Source organism: Lithobates pipiens, unplaced genomic scaffold (assembly GCF_037356315.1).
Source record: "Lithobates pipiens isolate NorthernLeopardFrog02 unplaced genomic scaffold, aLitPip1_a1.2 Scaffold_30, whole genome shotgun sequence".
NCBI classification, from domain to species: Eukaryota; Metazoa; Chordata; class Amphibia; order Anura; family Ranidae; genus Lithobates; species Lithobates pipiens.
Genome location: NW_027507791.1, coordinates 121,327,848 through 121,343,629, shown reverse-complemented (window position 1 = coordinate 121,343,629; position 15,782 = coordinate 121,327,848).

The window sequence follows — 15,782 nt, the reverse complement described above, 5'->3', positions numbered from 1 at the left end:
TTCAAATTTACATTTATTTTTTTCACAAACTGGTCACGTGATATACTGTATAGATTAACTGAATTTTATATCACACACTAATGTTTCAAGGTATTTAAAGGTATTTAAAGGGACAAATAGTATTTATTTGTTATCCTTTTGAATTACACATACTGTATACCATTTACACGTTATTGTCCCATGTCCTTTAAAGGGGCAATAACCATTTTTTGACTTTCACTGAATATATTTATGTTTTGAGACATATTTTTGTTGAATGTATATATTGTTGTGTTTGAGCGCAGCACTGTTTTTACTATTTTACTGGGAAGGTTTTGTTTATTGACCTTTTAGTGCTAGCTTCTGTTTTCTTTACTTTTTTTGCTCAGCGTTGACTTGACATTTTTCATCTATTACAGTACATTAGTATTGATATAATTGTTTGATTTGTGTGATTAGGGATGAGCCGAACACCCCCCGGTTCGGTTCGCACCAGAACTTTCGAACGGACCCCGCGTTCGTTACGAACGTTAGAACCCCATTGAAGTCTATGGGACTCGAACGTTCGAAATGGAAAGTGCTAATTTTAACGGCTAATATGCAAGATACTGTCCTAAAAAGGGTTTGGGGACCTGACTCCTGCCTCAGGGGACATGGGTCAATGCAAAAAAAAGTTTTAAAAACGGCCGTTTTGGCGGGAGCACTGATTTTAATGACGATTAAAGTGAAAAGAAAAAGTGAAATATTCCTTTAAATATGGTGCCTGTAGTATGCCTGTGAAGTGCCACGTGTTTCCCGTGTTTAGAACAGTCCCTGCACAAAATGACATTAAACGGAAATAACACCATTTAAAACTGCTTGCGGTTTTAATGTTATATCTGGTTCCTGCAATATGGTTGAAAATCATTGAGAAAAATGGCATGGGTAGCCCTCCCTGCCCATTACCAGCCTATTTGGGTCTTGTACGCATATTAAGGGGAACCCTGTACCCATATTAAAAAAAGGAAATGCGTGTGGCCCCCAGGCCCTATATACTCAGAACAGCAGTATACAGGCGGTGCAAACAAGACAGGGACTGTGTAGGTTTGTTGTGTTAAGTTGAATCGGTTTGTAATTTTCAACTGGTACATTTTTAAAGTGTAGCTCCAGTCAAAAAAACTATTTTTAAGCTTTTTGGAAAACATAGGGAAGGGTTATCACCCCTGTATAATTTGTTTTGTCGTCCATCTTTTTTCATCTCACTTGCTGCTGTCTGATGTTTGTAAGTTGGATGTTTGAAAGTAGGGGCCTGCCCTATATGCTCTGCAGAAATGGCGGAACAAGGTGTTGGTTTTGCCACAACATTGTAAGCCCTCAAAGTGACTCTTGGTGGCCGCTGGAGCGCCCTGCTGTGAACGATTATATTGAGAATTGTAATTACATGCCATTGTTGAACAGTGGTAGAAAAATTGACCTTTGGTGGTTGTGGTGCTGGTGCCACAACACTATAAGTCCTCACCGTTACTCTGGGTGGGCACAGGAAGGGGCCCTCCTGTGAAATATTATATCAAGAATTGTAATTACATGTCCCTGTTAAACAGGGGAAGAAAAATTTGGCCTTAGGCACTGCTGCTGGTGCCACCACACTGCAACCTCTTCCATATACTCTATTTTTTTTGCTGGAATTAGCCCTGCTGCAAAGCATTGCATCAAAAATTGTACTTAAACGCCCCTGTTAAACAGGGGCAGAAAAATTGGGCCTTAGGCTGAGGTGAATATCGCGGTGTATACTGCGGTCAGGGCACGCAGACAATAACCAGAAAACAGCAGAGATAAAGGGGTATATACAGATGTATACTGTGCTGTGCTGGAGGCACACACAACTTCCAATAACTCCTGCAGATGGCAATTGGGCTCAAATAGAGAACAGCTATGTAGGTGGATTATAGCGGTATGTACTGGGTACAGAGCATGCAGACAGCACGCACTATCTCCTAACACTACTGACTGCAAGCTCTATTATTAAAGATAGATCACTAGCTATATAGGTGAGGTGAATATCACGGTGTATACTGCGGTCAGGGCACGCAGACAATAACCAGAAAACAGCAGAGATAAAGGGGTATATACAGATGTATACTGTGCTGTGCTGTAGGCACACACAACTTCCAATAACTCCTGCAGATGGCAATTGGGCTCAAATAGAGAACAGCTATGTAGGTGGATTATAGCGGTATGTACTGGGTACAGAGCACGCAAACAGCACGCACTATCTCCTAACACTACTGACTGCAAGCTCTATTATTAAAGATGGATCACTAGCTATATAGGTGAGGTGAATATAGTGGTGTATACTGCGGTCAGGGCACGCAGACAATAACCAGAAAACAGCAGAGATAAAGGGGTATATACAGATGTATACTGTGCTGTGCTGTAGGCACACACAACTTCAAATAACTCCTGCAGATGGCAATTGGGCTCAAATAGAGAAGAGCTATGTAGGTGGATTATAGCGGTATGTACTGGGTACAGAGCACGCAGACAGCACGCACTATCTCCTAACACTACTGACTGCAAGCTCTATTATTAAAGATAGATCACTAGCTATATAGGTGAGGTGAATATAGTGGTGTATACTGCGGTCAGGGCACAGACAAGAACCACTACACAAGAGCAAGATAGGAAATCAGCCAAAAAACGATCGGTGTGTAACTGTGTTGAAGGTACACAGAACACCCACTGCTTCAGATGCCAACACACTACATGAGGCCGCCTCAAAGGCGGCCTTATATAGTGTGGGGCGTGCACTACACAGCCTGAGCTATGATTGGCCACAGGCATCCTGCCTGTGGCCAATCATGGCTCTCCTCGCTGCTGGCGCTGCGATTGGCCAAGCATACGGGGTCACAGTGCATGCTTGGCCAATCATGAGCCAGCAATGCACTGCGTCATCGCAGTGCATTGTGGGCCGTGCGCGCCATACGAATTTTGACGCGAACGGACCAAGAGTTCGGATTTCGCCGAACGGGCGAACAGCCAATGTTCGAGTCGAACGTACGTTCGACTCGAACACGAAGCTCATCCCTATGTGTGATACACAAGTTACAATATCTGGGACATAATCAGTCAAGACAGTGAAAAAGTCTTACACATTTGGTGCCCCCATACTTAGAAGGAGTAGAAGAATGTGTATGGGGTGAAATTTCACATATGCCTATGCCGTGTGTGAAAAATATATTTTTATTAAATTGACAACTTTGTGTAAAAACATACATTTTAAGTTTCTTTCTACATTTTCCAAAAAACTTTGGCAAAAAAAAGGGGTTCTTCAAAAGACTCATCATGCCTCTTAAAAAATAACCTGAGGTGTTTACTGTTCAAAATGTGGTCATTTCATTTTATAATAAAACTGTTTGACAGTACTGCGCCACACGTCTGTCCTCTTGCTCTTTCCATGGTCTATTAATGATCTTGTGAGGAGTTGTGATGCTTGTCTAAGGGGATTCATCTGACAGTTACCCTGGATAGTCTTCATGCATTTATGACCTTTATCTTAGAGGTCTGATATCTTTGGTGAGAAGCGGTGTTTGATGTTGGACCACAGGACTGTTCACATGTGATTTCAACTCAGCACTTCTTCACCTGTGGATGAACTTTGTTTCTATTGTGAAGTTTTTTTCATTTATATTAATATACTGAAATATAACCCAAAACCACCCATGGGATACCACTACATAAACATGAAAACATAAATACCTACGGATCGACTTCTGCAATCACCAAAGTGTGTGTTCACCAATCAAAATAAATGCAATAGTATATTAATGTGCTATGTAGCTAAATAAATGAACTATAAATGTATACTAAACCACTGTGGCTGGTGTGATGTTGTGCAAACATATATAACGTATATCTAAGTGAAGAAAATAAAAATAATACTAATCCATACAGTCCCATCTAGTGAATAATGTCCTCATGCACTTCCAATCTATTCTGCTGATGAATCGCACTTTCAAGTGCAATCCTCACATAGCATGTGAGGCCAAAATCCCAGTGCTGCTTTAAACACTCCTCAACAATATGTGCACCACCTTATAGTGAGTAAAGATGTGCTCTCACCTCAGGGTTTTAAAATAAATCAATAAAAATGTGCTTCCCTCTCTAGCTGGGGATAATTTCGATAGCCTTTTGGTGGTACTGGACCCTGCACTCACGCCCTTCTTAATACTGGATCACTGGATTGTAACAAATTCACTGCACTGCTGTATGAACTCTATGGGATGAACTTTGAGCCATATAGGAGCTACCATAGTATAGTAATTACTGTCACCATGAAAATTATTTGAAAATGCACTCACTATTCAAATATTAAAACCACATTGTATACAAAAACTTCTCTTGGGATGTAAACACATCAGTACCGCTGCATTTCATAGGCTCTGGCTCCGCCCCAATCGTATTGTCACTGATCATGTGGCTTCATCTGAACTAGAGTTTTCAATTCCCATCCTTATATCTGTTCTCTTTCTCCCAGTGCATGGCTTTGAGGATGGACCAGAGCGATTCATTATGCAGGTGTTAACCAATCAAATTTGCTCTGGTATGTCCCAGATGCGCGGCACAGCTACTTGGGCACTGACAGCTCAGCATCCATAGAGGTAAATACAGTGGGAACTAGGGGTGGGTAGGGTGTGGGTGTTAGTTCACCTTTTCATTATTTTTGTAAAGGTAAAATAACACGTTAAGAGAGGGAAGACATATTTCAGGGCCAATTTACACCAGAATCCAGTGTATGGCAGCACTTGCATTTTTATGCATTGAGGCACATATGGAATGAGCTGAAGTGTACCATAAAGCACACAAAATATGTTTATTCTGTATTCTTTTGCAGCTCAGCACAATGCACAAGAGACCATGCATTGTGCTGTGGTGCATTGCTGCACGCATGCATTTGGAATTGTGTTGGGGTACTATTTGCATTACATGGAACACATGAAATGTAACCATGACATGATTGGTATGAATGAGGCCTTTGCTGGTGACATTTGCCAAGTAGACTGCACAGAAATAATTTAATCAATTCTAATAACCAGTAAATGAGAACTAGCTTGTGCAACATAACAATTAACAAAAGTTTTTAAGTGCATAGGAAAGATCATGTTTTTTTTTTTTTTTTTTTTTATGTGGCATCTGGCTTCCATAATACAAGGACCATCTAAAGCTGATATCATTCCATGGTACAAACACTAAAAGCACATTAATATATACATTGCAGCTCATCCGACAGGCAGTGGTAATATGCACATTCACTCCTCAAATATTTAGTATGCTGCAAGTAACTTGCTTTCTGAGTGTTTCTCTCATAAAGAAGATAGGTTTACTGATATTTCCATTAATAACCCTGACAGCGATTCCCCATTCTGAAAGCGTACGATCCATTTTCCCATCTCAAAGTCATAATTATTTTCTAAAAAAGAAATAGCATCGCTCAAAGTTTAACAGCTGTTAAAACCAATTTGCATGTTTCTCGCAATTGTTAAAATCTTTAGCTAACGCTTGTCAGGAAAAAAAAAAATCTATGCACTGGACTGTAATTATGATAATTAGTCAGAAAATTATGTTATCTAATACTACAGTGAAGCCATGTGCTACTAGCATATAGAGTCTTCTTAAGATAAAAGTAGTTACTTTGTTTACTGTACCAACTGTAATTGCTGTTAACAGGGCAGTAGGTAAATTGCTCAAAGATGAATGATATTGGTCATCTGGAAAATGAATAGATGTCTAATGATACTTGTGAAAAGGCTCTGTGTATTTTTATTTAGCTTTAAATGATCAATAATTTGATGGCTATGCACTGGCAATAAACAGGTTTCAACAAATAGCAGGTACAAAAAAGTTGGGAAAAGGACACAAATAGATCAATGGAATTTACTTCTCTCGGACGTCAATGTTGGTATATTTTCGCTCAGTCAGTGCATGAAGGCAATTGTCTGCAGTGCTGATCAGTGCATTCTAACAGTGGAAGAGTCCCACTGTCAGAATATAATGGCACAGTGGGGAGGATTCCTTCATCCACCTCAAATGTGTGGAAAGGGGAATCTGTTCCGGTTTTTTGATGGCCAGCTTAAAGCCAGTTACACATGGATGGAAATTCAGGTGGTTCAGTACAGAACTGACAAATTTCAATGGTATTTAGCCCTCCTGGGACTACTGGAAGACCTTGTTGGACCAGCAGGTTGTCGCCAAGTGGATGCAGCTATGATCAGTGTATTTTGACAGCAGAGATTTCCCGCTGTCAGAATACAATGTTCTGGCGGAGGGGATTCCACCTTCCACATCGCTTGTGTGGAACCCAGCTAAACACCATAAAATCGACTTCATTGACAGTTTGTCTAGTTTGCAGTGTGAATATCTGGCAATACCAAAAAATGTCTGCACTCTGGGTTTTTTAAGCTTAGAATGAACATTTCTGTTTTACAAGCATATAAATGTAGACAGCCATCAGCTGTTTCAGGCCCATGGGTTCTTTCCCTAAAATGTGTCCAATGGGCGAGTAGCAAGTTTTTGGGGGACAGATTGAAGAAAATGCTCACTGATTATGCACCTTTGAGTTTCCTATAAGTGGAATAGTTAATATTTGTCATGGTGGCTTCTGTACTACTACCCTCATGTATTGAAACTGTATTTAATTGCTGCCTTGCTGAATAAAAGTGTAGCACAAACCTGTTTGGGCTGTTTCTAGGTATCCCTGTATCATGCATGGTTTACAGCTGCCAATAAAATTTTATTTATAGCATACCTTAGCCAAAAACTGACCCTGCATAATCAACAGTGGAAAGGGAGTGTATGACCATGAAGCTGGCAGCAGAGATATACTTTTTGGGTAAACAGTTTCAGTTGATCCACTAGGATGAATAGCTTGGAACAAAGGTAACAATGCAAGGTCAGACCATAGTTCTAAATGCTAGTTAGGCCTCTTTCACACTTGTGAGACTTTTCCTGCGACTTTGGACATCAGAGTCGCACAACAAGTCATACCCCATGATTCCCAATGTTAACCATTCATCTCTGTGCAACTTTAAGTCACACCGACTTCAAAGCAGTCCCTGTACTACTTTGGTCTGACTTTGATGGACCTCAAGTTTACATAGGCATTCCCTGAAATTGCGGCAAAATCGTGTCAAAATCACATGACTTTCAAGTCGCGGTAGTGTGAAAGAGGCCTTACTAGATCTGCAAGGCATTATTGTTATATAGAACACAGTCCTGAGACCCAGCATAGGAATTCTGATGAACTGTCACATGTCCACTGCATGTTGGCAAAATATGCTACTCCTCACAGGTCTGAGCAGTTGGGGAGGGTGGGTGAAATATTGACTGGCAGGATTGTGGATAGTGTATATGTATCATCTAGGTTTTTCATCTATACCTGGTGAGGGCCATAGAGTGATCTGCAGAAAAAAAAAACATTTTGTTTTTTGAGATCTGTTCTGGATCTTGGAACCCAAAGGCTTTGTAGATCTTTGAATGGGAATAATGGGAACAAGCTTTTAGTTCTAGGTATAGGTTCACATTCTAGGTCCCTTTCTGTCTCTCTCTCCATCTTTGTGGTATAAGCATGATGCTGTGTGAAAATGCTGACTACTGACAAAACACTAAAGAAGTTCCTTTTTTCAGGAACCCATAAGGGGGTACCATGTTAATTAGGAACTGACCTGCCCCCTTACAATATATACACTATATTACTAAAAGTATTGGGATGCTTGCCTTTACACGCACATGAACTTTAATGGCTTTCCAGTCTTAGTCCATAGGAGTCAATGTTGAGTTGGCCTACCCTTTGCAGCTATAACAGCTTCTAAACCTTGTGGACAGCCTTCCCAGAAGAATTGAAGTGTGTCCATGGGAATGTTTGACCATTCTTCCAGAAGTACATTTGTGAGGTCAGGCACTGATGTGGACGAGAAGGCATGTATAGCTGTCTCCTCTCTAATTCATCCCAAAGGTGTTCTATCGGGTTGAGGTGCAGGCCTGTCAAGTTCCTCCACTCCAAACTTGTTCATCTCTGTCTTTATGGACTTTGTTTGTGCACTGGTGCGCAGTCATATTGGAACAGAAAGGGGCCATCCCCAAACTATTCCCACAAATTTGGAAGCATGCATTTGTCCAGAATGTCTTGGTATGATGATGCCTTAAGTGTTCCCTTCACTGGAACTAAGGGGCCAAGCCCACCCCTGAAAAACAATCCCCCACCGTAATCCCCTTCTACCAAATGATTTGGACCAGTGCACAAAGCAAGGTCCATAAAGTCATGGATGAGTGAGCTTGGGGTGAAGGGACTTGACTGGCCTGCACAGAATCCTGACCTCAACCTGATAGAAAACATTTGGAATGAATTAGAGCCGAGACTACGAGACAGGCCTTCTGATCCACATCAGTGCCTGACCTAGCAAATACATTTCTGGAGGAATGATCAAACATTTCCATAGACATACTCCTAAACCTTGTGGGCAGCCTTCGCAGAAGAGTTTAGGCTGTTATAGCTGCAAAGGGTGGGCCAATATTGAACCCTACGCACAAGACTGGCATGCCATTAAAGTTTATGTGCGTGTAAAGGCCCCAATACTTTTTGTAATATAGTATAGTAATATAAGACAGATACAATTTCTCAATTCAGCCTTATTGCTGAACCAATTTTTTATTTCTTTTTTGGTTGGCTAGAGAGCTTTTCATCGGAAAATGCGACCGTGTGTATGCTAGATTGAGTGTAATGGGCATTGACATATTTAGCATATTTGGCACCTAGGGCCTAGCATTTTTTGACAACCTCCACCCCAATACAAAATAAATTATTTTCAGTAATGAAGAGACATGTTGTGCTAAATGGTGGGTGTGGCTTAAAGGGGCATGGGTATCTAAAACCGGAGCCTACCCTCTCTATTTATAGGTCAGGAGTGTATAATACAGGGAGTGCAGGTTACAGTTACCTCCTCCTCCCAGTATTCCCCCCAAGCCAATATCCCCGAAAGTACAGAACTCTCCCAGCAGGCCCAGATCTGCTCCAGTACAGATTTCCTCCCATAGTCCAAAATCCCCCCTCAGTTCTGAACTCCTAGCCCATTTCCTCAGAACAGATCCTTTTCCTCAGTACAGACCCCCTCCTCAATACAGACTCCCCTCCCCCCTTAGTATGGTCCTCCCCCTGAGTATAGACTCCATTCTTTCAGTATACACCCCCTCCCTCCAAAACCCAGTTCCCCAGCAGAGATACTGATCTACGCCCTCCCTCATCAGAACCAGTGGCGGTTCAGAATGCAGGAGGTCCTACCCTCAGCTGTGTCATGTGACTGGATGCGAGAAGAAGTCTCCCTCTGTTCTATACTATACCTGTCAGGTGACCAGAAGCGGTGCTGTAGTGTACATATAATAGGCACGGCAGCACACAGAGAAAAAATGACAGGCAGTTGCTGAGTAACCAGTGGCTGATCGTAATTTTTTCTGGCAACACCACAGAGTGCCCACACCTGGTGTGTTTTTATTTATTTATGTATTTCTTTTTTTTTGCCGGTTATCATGAAAGTGGAGTACTCACTGTACTCAGATAAAGGGTTCTGCAGGTGAAATTTCCTTTCCGACAACTCCCTGGGTTCCAAAACATTCCCACAGTGAATACATTTTTCAGCTTCCCTCCCTCAGCAGCACAAGGAATCTACACCTAGTGATGCAGAGGTATGTGGGCAAGTGACCTGCAGCCAGGAGAGAGGCCTTCCTTTCTCAGAACTGACATATGGGGTGGGCAACTAGACAGAAGTTCTGGAAATCCCAGTTACTGAGGGAGGAGCCCTCCTCTTATTTAAATAGTAAATAAACAGCGCCTGCTCCTCCTTAATGTTAATCCCTCTTAAAGCTACACCCATGATCAACTCCTATATGTATCTACAACCTAAAAATATAAATATATTTACATTACTTGCATTTGTGCATGATGTGTGTGTAGACCAAATACAATTAATTATATATCCAAGTACTGTATATAAAGTGACAATCATTAAAGTGATATTAGTGCAATAACATCTTTTAGTGTAAAAAGTGTGGTAGTGCTCCGTGTCCCAACGATGTCAATACATCCTCCTGCTGAGGGTGGTGTAAAAATCCAAACTCACCAGATGTGTTGGACTCCTTTGCCTTATAGCAGAAAGAGTCTACTGTACTTATAGGTCATTTGCTGGGGACCAAACCCAATTTTGTATCCTCTGGTGTCCTCTACTATCTTCTCTGTAATGGATATCCTCCAGTAGTGGCTCCGGGGCTTCCGGGATGAAGAGTGTGCAGCATGTGATGTATGGAAAAGAAAGCTCCTCATAAAGTATTATTCTCAGGTTTATTGTTAAAAACAACTTTACAAATGATTTTAAAACTGTCACAATGACAGAACTAGAGTCACTAGAAAACCCTCGGCCCTGCTAGTATGGAGACATGGTAACTATTCAGCATCTAGTGTGCCTTCCACTTTCCTGGCCGGAAATGACATTTGAGAGAGTCAGCTTGACGTGTTTCGTCATAGAGATGCAGCGCTATCAAAAGCTTCCTCTTATTGCTACAAAAATACTGCATAGTCAAAACATCTAACACTTTTTTAACTATATATAATAGGATGCCAATATCAGGGAAATGCTCTGGAATTAATTTAACTGGTTCAATACAAGGCACTTTTACTCCCCTTCCTGCTCAGGCCAATTTTTAGCTTTCAGCACTGTCACACTTTGAATGACAATTGTGTGGTCATACAACACTGTACCCAGATTACATTTTTATATTTTCACAGAAATAGAGCTTTCTTTTGGTGATATTTAATCACTGCTGGGTTTTTAATTTTTGCAAAAAAAATGAAAAAAGTCCAAACATTTTGAATAAAAAAGTTTTTCTTGCCAATTACACAACAAAAGACTGATGAGAGCTTTTCATCGGAAAATGCGACCGTGTGTATGCTCCATCAGAATTTTGCTGGCCGAATTTCCACCAGCAAAAGATTGAGAGCAGGTTCTCAATTTTTCCAATGGAAAAAGTTTCTATCGGAAGTTCCGATCGTGTGTATGCCATTCCGATGCACAAAAACTCACGCATGCTCAGATTCAACTACGAGATGGAAGCTATTGGCTACTGGCTATTGGACTTCCTTTTTCAAGTCCCGTCGTATGTGTTGCACATCACTTCGTTCTTGATGGTCGGAATTTGGTGTGACCGTGTGTGTGCAAGACAGCTTGAGTGAAGTCCGATTAGAATTACTTTGGGAAAGCCATCAGAGCTTTTTCCGACCAAAATTCCAATCGTGTGTATGCGGCATTAGTCTCTGTCAGAGAATTTTGTAAATAGTTAATTTTTCTTCTTCACTGATGTGCGCCAATAAGGTGGTTCTGATGGGCACTGAAAGGCAGCATTGACTGGCATCACTGATGGACACAGGTTGGAATCACTGTTAGGCACAAATTGGCCTCATTGATGGGCACCGGTTAGCATCACAGATGGTCACTGACTGGCATCACTGCTGGGCACTGTTGGGGTTGCACTGAATATCAGTGACCCGATTATCTGTACAGATCTCCCCTGTGAGGCAATGCCGCTGATCTGTCAGTGTGAGGTGTGGAAAGCTGATTACCGGCACTTCCGTGTTTACATGTGATCGGCTGTAATTGGACACAGCATTTTACATGGGTAAACAGCCTTCTTATCCGCTCTTTATCGGATCATGCTGTGTCCCTGGGATATGTCGCAGCCGCCATTACCGCTCCCCGTGCCCCCGAGCACGGGGGTACTTACAATGATAAGCATTTATTTATGAATGTGAAACCTGTTGTTGTAACTGCTTGTGTAACTGCAGTGTGAGCTGGAGTTTGGCTTCAGTATATTAGTGTATCTAAACCTGTTAGTACAGCTGAGCTAACACTCCCCTTCCCCCAGACTGACAATGCTACTGTCCAAAGGTGCCCCCTGTGCTCCTTCATCAGTGGGGCACTCTGATACAGGTGATGTGCTACTGGCCAGATCACTATGGGAAAACAGAAGGGAACAAGGCCTTAAAAAGAAAACAAATGCAGCCACCACATCTAAGGTGCAATATATTACATTTTTAGGTATGAGTTTAATACCGCATTAACAATATAATGAGAAATTAGCCCATTCTTTGAGTTGTAGATTTTGAATTACATTGATTGTTGTTACAGCATGTACAAAGCTAGCATCCCAACTATCTCCCTACATTTTTAGTTTTATACCTACCTCTTCCTCTCAGTAATAAACAAGCCCTTAAACAGACTATGTGTGAAGCTGTGTGACAACAGCCTTTATTTGCGCAATTATCACACATTGAATGAAAACTACTGATAGCTAATGTAAACACTGTCAGATAGCAAATACGCGGCAACTGTAATTTTTCATGATATAATGAAAGCACCACAGCCTTTTTAAAGGATAATAAGGTATTCATTACTTAGCTTAGTAAATAGGGTGAAACTGTGTTCACTTTGATTACCCAATCATGTGCAAGGGAAATTGAAAAAATATATTTTTTGTTTGCACATGAATGCATGATTAAAGTGAACATAGCTTCCCATCGTTAAATAAGCTTTTTTAAACCGAACATACACTTTACATGCCATATTCCTTTAAGAAATCAACCGCATTGTAAAACTGCCCATAGATGAAGCGATTTTCTTTCTTGCAACCCTTTCGATTTCCCCATCAACACAGTGTGTTCTCCCGGAGGGGGCGGGGTGGAGCCTTCCCCATTGGGAGATTACATTGATTACTGCTAGAGGCCAAAATAGCCACTAGCAATATTTACATGTAAAATCTGATATGCTGATTGTACCCAAGTTGATCGATCAATCGACTTGGGTACATTCAGCCTGCCCATACATGGTTAAAATTGTGGCTGATCCCTGCTGAACTGGTCAAGATTTAAACAGTCTATGGCAGGCTTGCACTGAGTGAATGGTATTGAAGGAAAGGGTCCATTACCAGTGCAATAATTGCAGCATCTGGGCTTTTGATGTGACGTTGTATGTCCATCTGGCTGTGGAACAGGGTAAGGCTACTCATATACTTTTACAAAACATTAACACATTTATAAAAGAATGTGCACTGCGGGCTATGGTAGTCAGATTGCCAAAGCACCCTCAGCTGTCAGCATACCAAAACACTGACTGCATCTAAGAGTATGCAGTCATTGTTTGGCTGGTAATTTTCCACCTGGTTCAGTAGATTTGTATAGTGGTTATAAAGGCTATTACTTTTTAAATGAAAATAATAAACAGGTTTATACTTACCTGCTCTGTGCAATGATATTGTATGTAGCGGTCTCTCACTTCCACTTCTGCAGTTCCCTGCTGGTGCTCGCTTCTCCTCTTCTGTGTGTCATCCCAAAGCAAGCTATGTGCTATGGGAGCACTCAAGCGGGCACACCCTCGACCCGGGCTGGGGGCCTCCATAGACACATACAGAGCAGTTTGGCCCTGCCCCCCATTCCCTCCTCACAGATTTGACTGATAGCGGCATTGCTCTCAGTGAAGCTCGTGAGAGCAGGAAGAGGGGAGAGAAGACCTGCAACCAGACACAGAGTTGGATCGATAGAGGACTCAGGTAAGTGTTTAGAGGTGGTGGTGGGAGGGGGAGGGGGAAATAGTTAGTGTTTTTTTTTTTTACTTGAATGCAGGGAATGCATTAAGGCAAAAATACTCAGACTTTAGAAGAATTGTAAATCAACTTTTGTCATACTGAGTGGTGCTGACTGGGTCACTCATGACTTGAATGTTGGTCTATTCAATCAGCTGAAATCCATGCCATGTTTTGCTAGCTTAAGTCAAGCAGACACAGGGAAGGAATAGCTGGAAAGAATTATGGAAAAGTCCACCAAAGATTGGAAAGAGCAGAAATGGTGCAAATTTTGGGCACAAACCACCATAAACTTTAGGTAAACACAGACTTCACATGCAAGTCATACCCCTTCTCACGGCCCCAGTCTGGGCAACACGTTATCCTGGGAGCCAGTGGTGTCTGCAATACTGCACGTGTACCAGCATCAGTCAAAGTGAATAATGCCTTGGCCTGCACTTTAATTAAAATATGGCACAGCTAAATGTACACTGATGATATAACGATTCTAATTTTCACTTGGTGCCTAATTTTTGCAATCATAGTTTCCACTGTGGGGTTTTTGGTGCTTGTAAAAATTCAGAAAATATCTCCAGATTTTTTGGAAAGCAAACAATACTTTGCAATGCAACTGCTTACCCTTGACTGGGGCTATGCTTAAAGTTACTAAATGTTTGTATTCTTCTGTTAATACTAATAGCAATATATCACCTATGTAAACTTCACAACATATTATATTTTATTGTAATTGTAAGACTGTTGACAAAAAGAGATAAGTGATATAATTAGAGCCAGGCAGTGGCTAGGCAGATGAAGTGTAGTAGCTTTGTGCAGCAGCACATGTGTGCAGGGGGCAGAGCTGTGACCAGTTTTCAGCAGCTGCAGCCCACTCTACAGGTTCTACTGTTCAAGTCTTGTACACACGATTGGATTTTCCATTGGGAAATGTGTGATGTCAGGCTGTTGGTAGAAAATCAGACTGTATATATGCTCCATCGGACAATTGTTGTCAGATTTTCCGCGAACAAATGTTGGCTAGCAGGTTTTCAAATTTTTCACAGACAAATGTGTATTGTCGGATTTTCCGAGCGTGTGTACACAAGTCCGTCACACAAAAGTCCATAGTACAAACACGCATTCTTGGAAGCAAGGACAAGTCAGAGGCGGTCTTGTAAACTAGTGTTCGTAATGGAGAATTAACATTCGTGACGTGGCAAATTAAGAAATCTCAAAATGCAGCACACATTTTCTTTTTCTTTAATGGGATAATAATGAAGCTGCTTTGCTGGTGATACTGATGGAGTTATGGCAAACAATTTTTCAAAGGCTTTTTTTTTCTAGTGATATCAAGAATAATATTGTTATGCTTTCTTTTTTTTTTATTTGGGCAAGTTATCACAACACCATTATCCTGCAGTTTTAAGATCAAAGATACAACTATGTTGGTGTCCCTTGTTAATTTTACATTGTATTTTTTAAAATGTAACTGCCTACTCCCAAACTGTCATTTGAAGTAAAACGCATAGCTGAGTATTATTCTACACAACTTTTTTATTGTGCATTAAAAAAAGAAACAAGTAAAATTAGACATGCTATCTGCCACTCTCTCTCTATGCATCCAAAAATATAGAAAACATACCAAATAATATCATTATTCAACCAAAAAAATTATGTCAAAGCAATAACTCCAAGGCCAATATTAAATAACACGTTATCTCCTCTGATTCTGCAACATGGCTGGTTGGCGAACGGCCGTTCAGAAATGAACTGAAAAGCCTGAAATTAAAAACACGAACTGAAAAGCGTGAAAAGAAAAGCGTGAATCATCACTCACCAAACTTCTACTATGTCAATACTCAATATCAAAAGTCTGACAGAATGATTCCGGCAGACTATTCGAACGTGTGTGGGCTGCAGCGGACTTTTGATTTGCAAAAGTCTGACAGACTTTAGAAATGGAACATGTTTCAAATTTTTCCGACAGAACTCTGCCGGACCCAGAAATCCGCTCGTGCGTGTGCTAGTCTGACGGACTAAAACCGACGCTAGGGCAGCTATTGGCCACTGGCTATGAACTTCCTTATTCTAGTCCAGTCATACGTCATCACGTTCGAATCCGTCGGACTTTGGTGTGATTGTGTAAGTGATTGTGGCCAAGTCCGTTCATTCGG